General features: G+C 43.8%; 1 pseudogene; it reads left to right on the top strand.

Annotated features, from left to right (window-relative positions):
• Positions 1-5,453: 5,453 nt before the first annotated feature.
• Positions 5,454-10,754, top strand: LOC136464595 (uncharacterized; annotated as a pseudogene).
• Positions 10,755-11,538: the final 784 nt, after the last annotated feature.

Raw genomic sequence — 11,538 nt, forward strand, 5'->3', positions numbered from 1 at the left:
AAATTTAGGGGGAAAACGACGTAGCTGTTCAATGTTCCAAGTATTGTTGAGAAGGTTGACTGGTGCCGTGGTTTGACTTGCGAGCCCCGTCTTGCCTTTCTCCGTACGCCTTCTGGTTCTTTCCGAGCAGGCGTCCCCGGTTGGATGGTCCCAGTCAGTTCTGGCGCGCCAGTCGGAGAATAGCGATGGGCAGGGTTTTCTATGAACCCTGGTCGGAGACACAGGGTCGAAGTCGAAGGCGGTCCTCGAGTCAGGCTTTCCGAGTAGAGGCCATGTGAAGGTGACCGGGGCCTAACGCTAGCGCTCCGATCGGAGAGGCCGTTCGGAGTTGGCTTGAGCCTAAGCTACTGTTCTGGTCAGAAAGATGGGCCGAAGGCGGCCAGGGCCTGAAGCGAGTGCTTCGGTCTGTTGAATTTAGACTCTTGGGCCAGTCCAGAAGAAAAAAAGGCCATCCTCCTAGGCTGAGCCCTGGCGTGAAAGCCGGTCCCCGAGAGACCCTAGGTTTATGAACCCGACAGATACTGAACTTGAAGTTCAAAGAATAATAAACCTGCAACAATTAGCGAATAATCTACCAGACGCGTTTACTGATAAAAGAGGAGTGACAAAATCGTATATTCCTATGGCTAATGCATCGGAGAGTGTGGAGATACCCCTTGAGGGCATGAACCGTACCCAAATCCCCAATCCTAGGAAAAAGGGAGAGATCCAGATAACTCGGCACAAGCCAAGGGGGGACGCTCGTAAAGGCAAGTTGTTAGAGAGAATGCATTACACTCCCATTCAGTCGTCCCAGCAGTGACACATCCTGAAGGTGAAAGTCCTAGTGCAAATGTGCGCACAAATATAAATAATAGCACAAGGACAATGGAACAAACAGGCTCGAGTAATGTGAGAAATCATGACGAGCTGTATGATTCAATTAAAGAAATTGCCATAAATTATGCTGAATCTGGAGAACTATATAATAGAAAGAATACAAATGTCGACATTAATTTTGTCTCTAAGATCATGGAAGTGATTAATGAGGATCCTGAACCAAAGTCCATGGCAGAGTGCCGAAAGCGCTCAGATTGGGTCAAATGAAAAGAAGCAACCAAGACGGAATTGCGCTCGCTTTCTAAGAGGCAAGTATTCGGGCTTGTCGCTCGCATGCCCCCCAAAGTATTCCATGTAGGATACAAATGGGTGTTTGTTCGAAAGAGAGATGAGAACAATGTGGTGGTAAGATACAAACCGAGGCTCGTAGCATAAGGGCTCACGCAGAGACCCGGCATAGATTATGATGAAACATATTCTCCAGTTATGAGTGGCATAACGTTCCGATATTTAATATCTATGGTAGCAGGCTTAAACTTGAAAATGCAGACAATGGACGTACTGACCGCATATATGTATTAGATTTTATATATATATATATATATATATATATATATATATATATATATATATATATATATATATATATATATGAAAGTCCCAGTTGGACTCAAAATTCTGGATTCTAAAACAATTTTGCAACATGTAAGTGTTAAGTTGCAGAGGGCACTGTACGGGCTTAAACAGTCTGGCCAGATGTGGTACAATTGGCTAAGTGACTTTCTCCTGAAGAAGGGATATGTTAATGATACTGATTCTTCCTATGTATTTATTAGAAAATCCCAGAAGGGTTTTTGTATTATTTCAGTCTATGTCGATGACTTAAATATCATAGGCTGTAAAGAAGACATTGAGGAAGCAAGCGCCTACCTCAAGGCGGAGTTTGAAATGAAAGACTTGGGTAGAACCAAGTTTTGCTTGGACCTGCAGATCGAGTATCTCCCTAGAGGAATTTCTGTACACCAATCTACCTACACGAAAAAGGTTCTAGAAAGATTTAATATGTCAAATGCTCATCCCGTGAAAACACCAATGGTTGTCAGATCACTTGAGGAGGACAAAGACCCATTTAGACCGAGAAGTGATGACGAGAAGCCTTTAGGACCTGAAGTCCCCTATTTGAGCGCTATTGGAGCACTGATATACCTTGCGAACCGCACTAGGTCTGATATTGCATTCACAGTGAATTTGCTAGCTCATCATAGTGCGAACCCAACCTGAAGACATTGGGTAGGCGTTAAGACAATACTTAGATACCTGAATGGCACCCAAGATCTTAGCTTGTATTTCTCGAAGAATCAGGATATAAGATTGGTTGGCTATGCAAATGCTGGATATCTATCTGATCCGCATAATGCAAGATCTCAAACTGGTTTCGTATTTCTCTGTGATGGTACTGCTATATCCTGGGCATCTTGCAAACAAACCTTGGTAGCAACATGAACAAACCACTCAGAGATTATTACGCTATATGAAGTCGCACGTGAATGTGCTTGGCTACGACGGATGACTAACCATATCCAGAAGTCATGTGGTCTTAGTACCGTGGATACCCCCACTATTATCTATGAGGATAATGCATCATGTGTTGCACAAATGCAAACGGGCTATATCAAGAATAATATGACAAAGCATATATCTCCTAATTTTTTCTATACTCACGAACTCCAGAAGCAGAGTGAGGTAAATATCTTGAAAGTCTAGTCATATAACAATGTAGCAGATTTGTTCACTAAGTCTTTACCAGCTACTACATTCAGAAAATGTATCCATAATATTGGTATAAGACGATTGAGAGACTTGCAAAGTTTAGGGGGAGATCGCCCCTAAATTGCCCTTATTACTGGGTCCAGAAGATCCCGAAAGTTATAGTCTTGAAGATTATAAAATGTCCTGAAGACAACCGTTGTACTCTTTTTTCTATAAATGAGTTTTTAGAAGTTTCTCGTGATGGTTTTTAATGAGGCAACAAGTGCAATACATCTAGCGGCACTATGTACTCTTTCTCCATATTTTTCCACTAGGTTTTTAGGAATTTTAATGAGGCATGAGTTGATCGCGGTATTCGCCCAAGGGGGAGTGTTGGCAAACAATAACCCTAAGACAATTATGGGCTCATACCAAATATACCCTCGAAGGGTTAAGACTATATAAAGGAACCTGTACCCATCTATAATGGAGAAGAGATAAGAGTTCCACGATATTTGCTGTCATGTGTGTTCATCTGGTGTGCTGTTGAGAAGGGATACGAAAAATCATCTATAACTTCCTCACGTCTCATCTGCTGCAGGGAGGGAAGGGAACCGGATCAGGGATCTACAACACCGTTGTTACTTAACAATTTTAACCTTCTCATACTTCTATATGGTAGAATAGTCATTTTGGTCCCTCAACTATTACTTAAGGCTCAGTTTTGTCCCTGAACTTTCAATACGGCCGTTTTAGTCCTCAAACACTATTTTTAGGCTCAATTGCATCCTAAAACTATGAAGATGAACGTTTTAGTCCTCAAACTTTGTATTTTGGGCTCAATTTCATTTATAAACTATCAAAGTGTATTTTGTTCTTTAAACTTTTATTTTCAACCCAACTTTGTCTACGTTCTACGTGGAACGCTGCACTGTTGCACCTAGTTAGCTCCAACACGACCAACGATCGGAGATAGAAAATAATATTCATCCAAAAACTCTTTCGTGGCCATTAAGAATTTCAAACTGTTATTTTTAGTGTTACCTTATAATGGTACTATTTATATATATCTGACTAAATGATATTTGTGCGAGCAATTATAGTTGCATTGAATACTATTTATTCTTTAAGGCCCTGTTCGCTTGGAGAAATCTGGATGAATCTGGAGAAATTTGTGAGAACGTAAATAGTGATTTTTAATCGTGAACAGTGAGTTCCGGCTGGTTTTTGCACCAGCCGAACGGCACCTAAGAATACACGGATATATTGAAACAATAGCAGATCTATAATTTTGATACTTTTATGTATGAAATCATGTCTAAAATATAAAGTTTTCTTTTTGAATAGACAAAATTGGGTTGAAAATAAAAGTCAAATGAATAAAAGTTAAATGCACTTTGATAGTTTATGGATGAAATTTATCCCAAAATACAAAATTTAAGGACTAAAACGATCATCTTTATAGTTGTAGGATGAAATTTAGCCTAAAACTATAGTCTGAGAAGCTAAATAGCCGTTTTGAAAGTTTAGGGATGAAATTCAGCCTCAAGTAATAGTTGAGGGACTAAAATGGCTATTGTGCCTTTCGTCAAACTTTGTTATTTGATTGCCTTTGCCATCAAAAAGTTGCAAAAAATCTACTAGTAGTACTGTAGTGCGCTATTTGGTGGACTTTTGTTTTGTTCGTTTGACTGATAAACCTTGATAGAAAGTATTATTGGCTGATTTACTGTAAAAGAAAAATACTCTTTGAGAAGCGAACAGGGTGTTCAGACCGTGTGAGCTGTACCGGGATAGCCCACGATCATTGACTAGCTTCTGATCATTATTCTACGTACTCCCTCCGTAGCAGAGTGGCTGCCAATAATTAATTTCGCCTGCAAAGCAACAACTCCGTTGTCCGTCGCTCGGTTCGAGCCAGGAGGCGTCACGCGCACGCCGTTCGTTTGCTTGCGTGCCCCCATGGTATTCCGCGCCTCCGTGCGTCTATCCGAACACCGCACACCTCACGCGCTCGCGCCGAAACGCCATCTCGAAGGCCCATCCCTCGGCCCCTCGGCGCACGTCAGAACCTGCACATCAAGAACTCCAGGACACTTACGCGGACGATCCCAGCCTGATCACGCAAGTCTCGCATCACAGCTCTAGCTCCTTCCACTGGCGCGTGGTCCCAGAGACCCTGAACCCACGCGTCAGGGAGAAACCCGCAGCGCTCGTTAGTGCTCCCTTTGCTTTTTTTTTTCACCTCTCATCTAATACAACTGTAATATCTGTTCATAGATAGACACACACTAACACCACACACTCACACATACCGCACTCATACCATAAGTACACAAACAGATCCTACAACTACACCTAGATTCCATGATCGCGTTCTTTGTGAGATCACCGGGTCCATGGATCCATAGACGACGAAGTGCGTCGCATTTCCTTTGTAATTCCACGCGCGAGAGGCAACAAAATTATTTTAGGGACTAACCCGATGAGACACCAGAAAATCGCAGCCACTGGGACTCAATCCCTGACCGGCAAGGTCCCAACCACCGGACTTGCCACCCGAGCTACGCTCGGTTCTCGTGCTCCCTTTGCTTGGACATGCGGCAAGCAGAAGTGCCAAACGAGATGACGACAGCCGCGGAGGCGCATCACGCTGCCTTGTGGGCCAAGCACACAAACCGCCGGCTGGGCCCCACCAGCAGTAACGCGGTGCCGGTGCGTCGACATTTGTGCCCGTCAGCTATCGCCCCGCGCCGAACGCGCCCGCCGCGTTAAACAAAGTGCGGTGATGCCTGACGCGTGGGGCCGCGGAAGCATCGCCCCCACATGTCATCAGGAGCTAAATATCCTTACGGACTGTCTCGGGCGCACGCAGAAGAAGTTACCCAAAGCAAAAGGGTAGGCTGCCACGGCCCGCACCCCCGCGCTCGCGCTGGTTCGTTGGCTGCCTACCTGCCTTCTCCCGCGGGGGGCGCGGCGCCGCGCCGCGCCTCGCCTCGCGGCGATCCGGTCACCGCCCTCCTCCCTGTCGCGGGCGGAGCTCCACACCGCGCGGCGGCGGCGTGTTGGAACTACGAAGCCATTGACGATCTGGTGCCGCGTGGGGGCGGGCGGTGTCTTTACCGCCCGCGCGCGGGCATTAACTCCGGGCTCTGGTACCTCACCACCTTGGCATGCGGATAAGCACGACGCCATGGGAGGACAGAGCTGACCTCGAGGAAGGTACTTGAGGAGGAAGCCTCTCCGATTCCGCTATACTCGCATCCGGATTTGGGGTCTCCAGCGTCTGATCTACCGCTTGATGCAAGAACCTGGCGTTTCTCAACGGTGAAGGAGGAAGCTGCGGCGGCGAGATGGAGCGGGCCGGCGAGAAGCGGCATTTCTTCCCGCTCACCAGCTTGCAAATCGGGTACGTGTTTCCGGGGATTTTCTTTCATGTGCTCGGAATTTGTCGTGCTATTGTTGCTCGTTTGCCCGCAATAAGACCGCCGGCCGCCGGTTGCCGGCTTGCCGGCGACGTATTGGTGCTCATTGGAGTAATGGAGTGGAATGGCCTTTGGCGCTCTATCTTTTCCTGTTGCGAATTGCGTTGTTTTACTTCTGATAAGGTCGTTAAGGTTGCAATGTGATCTGGTTTTAATGTTGATTTTACTTCTGATAAGGTCGTTAAGGTTGCAATGTGGTCTGGTTTAAATGTTGATTTGTTGTTTATGCGGATGAGAGATGTTCGACGAGTGACGTATACGTGCACAATTGAAATTATTTTTCCTTTTTGTTTGAGTACATTTTGCCATTAGTTCTTGCAGTGAAACTGGCATGAACCCTTTTACCTGAAAGAAGCGACTTTCTTGCTTGTGCCCCTGCAGAAGATAATTCCAACATACTGTTTTTGGAAAACGGACAGGAATTGTCACAAAACGGGGAATGGGTAGTTTTATTCGCTTCTGTAGATGTTTCGGGGGGTACACTTGCGTGGTCGCCATATGGAAAGGAAACCCACTGTTGGAACGACAGATGGTCAGAATTGCCGTGCACTGGAACCTTATATATTTTTCCATTCGTAGCGTTTCTCCCAGCTTGTACATCCATGGACTGTGTTCGACTGCCGGTAGAGTAGCAGTAGAATTTTCGTTCTATCCGTATCCAGTGGTCCCAGTAAAAACTGCCCAGGCTTCTGTTGCGTGTGGCCTTCCGTCCTGTGAGATGATCAGTATGTATGTTGTGTGCATATATTGGTTTCTGTGCTGTGTTCTCAGTTCTTGGTTCATATTTGAACTTGAACCTCCACAGACCAAATGACAGAAAAACTAAAAAAGAAGCAGTTCACTATATGTTCACAGCTGAATGTCTGATATGATTTGCCCGTCATGCGCCGGTATATGCAAACGAGAATTAGTGCTGTGCTGGTGACCATGGTTGCTTCTATTTAGTTTCTGGGTCTTGACAGCTCAATGTTTATTTCTATCATCTGTTACTGTGTGTCCTAGCTCATGTAAGATGAAATATGCCTTTTAGGGTGGGGAATGATTTTTACACTGATCTGATAACCTGATGTTGATTGTAATTTTTTATTTCTATCTACTATGAATGGGGAACTAAACAAAGGTTTTCTTTCATTTTAAATGCAGGGATTTACAGTCATATCTTGCAGAACTGACAATATTTCTGTGCCCTCATACCAAGAAGTTCCTTATATTGCTCGACAACCGCCCATGGTTGCTAGATCAGGATACAAAACCTGCTCATCTATGGCAATTGATGGTTACTAAGGTCTGTTGTTCTGCTGCTTTATGCACACCTATGGCGGTATCTCTTTCTTGCTTAAGTTTCACTGCGCTGCTAACAATCTGATTCTTGCTGTTTTTTGCTCCAGTCAAGGTTTTCCCCTTTCGCCAATTCTAGGACTAGGAGAAAGAGAGATGAAACTGATGGAAAGCTTGTATTCTCAACAAGCTCGGTATCTGCTCCCCATTTACAGAATAAATCTTCCAGATGGTATTCCTTGATTGATGAGGCTATGCGGGAAAAGAAGCTTCAAGTAAATAAGTTGAAGGATGCCCGCATACTGAACAGGGAGCTTCATCAGACTTTATATGGTTTTATCATTTTTGAGGTAGACTGGGCTGATGTGCGTGGCATCAATTATTTGAATGAACTTCAGGTACAGTCTATTAATGTTGATAGTCTTACTGTTAGGGATCATATTGATGACTTTAAATTCATGGCACAAAGCCACAAACTTATTTCTTTTAGTATCATTGTAGACGGATACATCAATGGTTGTGGAGTCTAAAATAATGAAGAGATGGGAATTTGATAGTGTTAATCAAGCTTCAACATTGATCACTTCTTGGTTCTCAGGAAATCCCTCTGAATGTCAGCTCCTACAGGACTATTTGAACAGCATCTCTTCTAATGGTAAAAGCGCTGATAGTAACCCTTTCCCTTTTCTGTTCTTCATTGCTGGTAGTACAGAGCACTTATACGCTTGCTGTACAGGTGATATGTTTTATGATGCTCAGAATGATTTCTTAACACCTGAATGGGACAGTGAGAATTTACCAAGTGATAGTGATGATTCTAGCCATGTTCAAATCATCAGAGTCATCAGGTTTCACAGACTCATCTTACACTGCACCTCCTTGCTCTGGACCTTACAAGAGAAGAAAAGTAACAAAATCAGATGATGGAAGTAGTTCAACTGAAGAATCATACACAGAAATTGTGGCCTTGCCAACACATTCGTCATCTTCATGTTCATCGTGCGACAGTGATAATGAGAAAGCTAAGCCTCTATTGGAGCCTAGCACATATAAGGATGTACTGATCTGCTTCTGCTTTGATGATCATGACCTTCCATTCAGACTGAAAGAAGTCATACTATCTGACGTCAGACTGTTAACACTACTTGAGTATGGCCTTCCTTCGTGGGTTATATTTCTTCAGTCATATCCAGTGTTTTGCAAGATATATCGCCCATGGATGTGCCCTCTTGCCAGAGCATTGTATGTCTTGATGTCATTAATCACTGTTCTTATAGGATTTTATGACCTCTACAAGAATGTGCCGATGTTGAAGGCAACTGCCTCAAGACTGTTTGGCCCTTTCTTTGATTGGATAGAAACGTGGGAAATGATATCAAGACTTAAGTATCTTGGAACTATGCTTTTCCTGCATAACTTTCAGCAGGCTTTTACATGGTCTCTTAAGATTGTGGGTGCTGCTAAGTCTGTTCTTAGTGTTTTGACAAAGCCAATTGCGGGACCAATTCTGGAAGTTTTTGAACTTACCATGCCAATGTGGAACCTTTGTGCTGAGACAGTAGGATATCTGAGTTCAGTTGTCATGGTATCACTGGAAACATCTTGGAGTGTAGTTATCGGTACAGTAGAGATGATTATCTGGCCATTTTGGTTTGTCTTCAGTACTATGATTAGCATTGGTATGGTTGTCGTAACCTCTTACATCATCTATTTCATTTTCCTTCCATGTTTTGATTCTTATGCCATGCTAATTTTGTTTTTGTCACCAGTAAATTCAATTCTGTACCCTATAATTTGGCTCCTTGGAGAGATACTAGCTACACCTTTCCGACTAGTCATTGGGCTGTCAAGTTTTGTAGTGGACCTTTTTGTTGATATTGTCAGTGTTCTAAGGGAGAGCTGGTCAACACTAAGTGCCTTATATCAAGTTGGATCTGTTCCCAGATCACCTGTGCTTACATCTGATAATAGCATCTGGGGCTCACTGTGGAAAGATCTTCTGTATCAGGTATCAGAAGTTCGTTGGCACAGCCAAAGCATAGATCAAACTATCTATGAAACTTACTTTGAATTTTTTTCTTTCTTTCAGATTTTCCGTGCACTACGGAGCATTTTGTATGGTTTTGTTGCCTTCTTTTCAACATGTAATAGGCACCGGCTCAGGTATTTTTTTTCTTCGGACACCTATGCAATGCTGCAGTTTAGTAAGTTCTGAAGAACATTAAATGAAAAATCACAATTATACCTTGGTTTACTGCTGAGTTCAAAATTGTCCTTCAAAATGGCTTTTATTCCCCCCTGACTATTTAAGTGACCTTTTCCGCCTCTCTTACACAGTTAGAAAGGGATTGGTGGGGATTGAAGGGGATTGAGGGGGATTTTATCCTCTATACAAGTCAAAACCCCCGTCAATCCCCTCGATCCCCATCATTCCAAACAAGGCCTTAAGTGCCCAAAATGAATTTTGTCGTCTTCTTCCCAAAGTTAGGTTGCATTATAACTTCGAGTGTGCTAGGTGTTAACTGCTACTGCTTCCTGCAGCATTTACAATCACATTCAAGTGTTTCTCCGGCGCATATCTCATGTCTCACCTGGTGCACGTTATACTGCTTACCATGATGGGACTCGGAAGTATAGCAGCCAGAATCATCATGTAAGTATTTGTGCATTCGATACTTCAGCAGACTGCTGCTCTTGTGCTAACTCAAGAATTCTTATGAAATTGTAGAAGAATAAGTTTTCTCTTGTGTTCATATTGGTTATGTTAGCCTAAGATACTCTCTAATCAAACCTATACTTCCATTTCCAAGAAGCAAATTTGAAAGAACGTTATAGTGTACTTTATGTTTTCCTGGGATCAAGTGCGCTTTTCACATTGTTCTCCTTGGTAACTCTTTGCTCTTGCAGACTTACGTGCATATCCCAGGAACCCCTTCTGTTCTTCGTGATAGTATGTCATTATGTCGAACTCATCTGCATTGCGGATGATCTCTACAATTAAGCCTCTGCACCTTTTGGCCTTCCTCTTGTGTTCCCATTGTAGGTTGAGAGCGGTTTCTTTTTCTTTTCTTTTCTTTTCTTTTGCCTCAATTGGAAGAGAGAGGAGAATCTGGAGAAGTTGCTTTAAATAAGTTTCTGCTTGATCTCCCTTTACCCAGATATCGTCTATTCTTCTTCTGTGTCATGTATTGCCCAGCTGCACATGGAGGAGGAGCCGCCGCTTGCTTGCATGCCGCATGATGCTGCCTCATCCATCACCCACGGGCATGTCCACATGTGGGTTTGGTAGACGCATCCATGTGTGCAATAGTGTCAGATCTAGTTGGTTTAATTAATAACCCATTCTAGCCTGACAGTGAACAAGATAGTGAAACAGGCTGTTTGAGCTCTGAGACGTTGCTCTGAGACGTTGAACTCTGACTGAATACACGCTAATTTTACCGTCGGGTCCTGCGTGTATCTGCTGCCACCAAATTTTCGATCTGCTGAACCTAGACGTTTAGCAGTATGAACCATCAGCTTTGTGATACATCTATTTTTTTTCCCGTCTGAGAGTCTGAATATACGGCGCCGTGATCTCATTTCCCAAGTAGCGCCGAGGCAATGGTCTGCATAGTCCAAGCAGGTCATGAGTGAGAGGCAGAGCTCAATGCAGCGTTGCTGTACGTGGTTGCCCACGGCGCGAATAAAAGCTTTGGTTCACATGAGCACACTGCAGTCTTGGGCCCAGTTTAGTTCCCAAAAATTTTGCAAAATTTTTCATATTCCCCGTCACATCGAATCTTTAGACGCATGCATGAAACATTAAATATAAATAAAAAATAGAACTAATTACACAGTTTAGACGAAATCCACGAGACGAATCTTTTAAGCCTAATTAGACTATAATTGGACACTAATTATCAAATAACAACGAAAACGCTACGGTGCTCATTTTGTAAAATTTTTTGCATCTAAACCGGGCCTTGACCTCTCATGGTTGTCGCTGCACTGCGACGGATCCGGTGGCAGGCGCGGTACATAATAATATACAAGCTCCAATCATCCACCAGGCTGGTCCCATGGTGACGCCGCCGTGACGTCGAGTGGCGGAGCGTGCTCGTCATTTTGCTCTCGCGGACCCGGTTTCTGGCGCGGCTGCACTAGGCGGTGAGTTCTTCAATCACACCGACAGGAAATGCCTCAGAGATGAAATCATGAACTGCTG

This window comes from Miscanthus floridulus, chromosome 7 (genome assembly GCF_019320115.1).
Source record: "Miscanthus floridulus cultivar M001 chromosome 7, ASM1932011v1, whole genome shotgun sequence".
In the NCBI taxonomy this organism is placed as follows: domain Eukaryota; kingdom Viridiplantae; phylum Streptophyta; class Magnoliopsida; order Poales; family Poaceae; genus Miscanthus; species Miscanthus floridulus.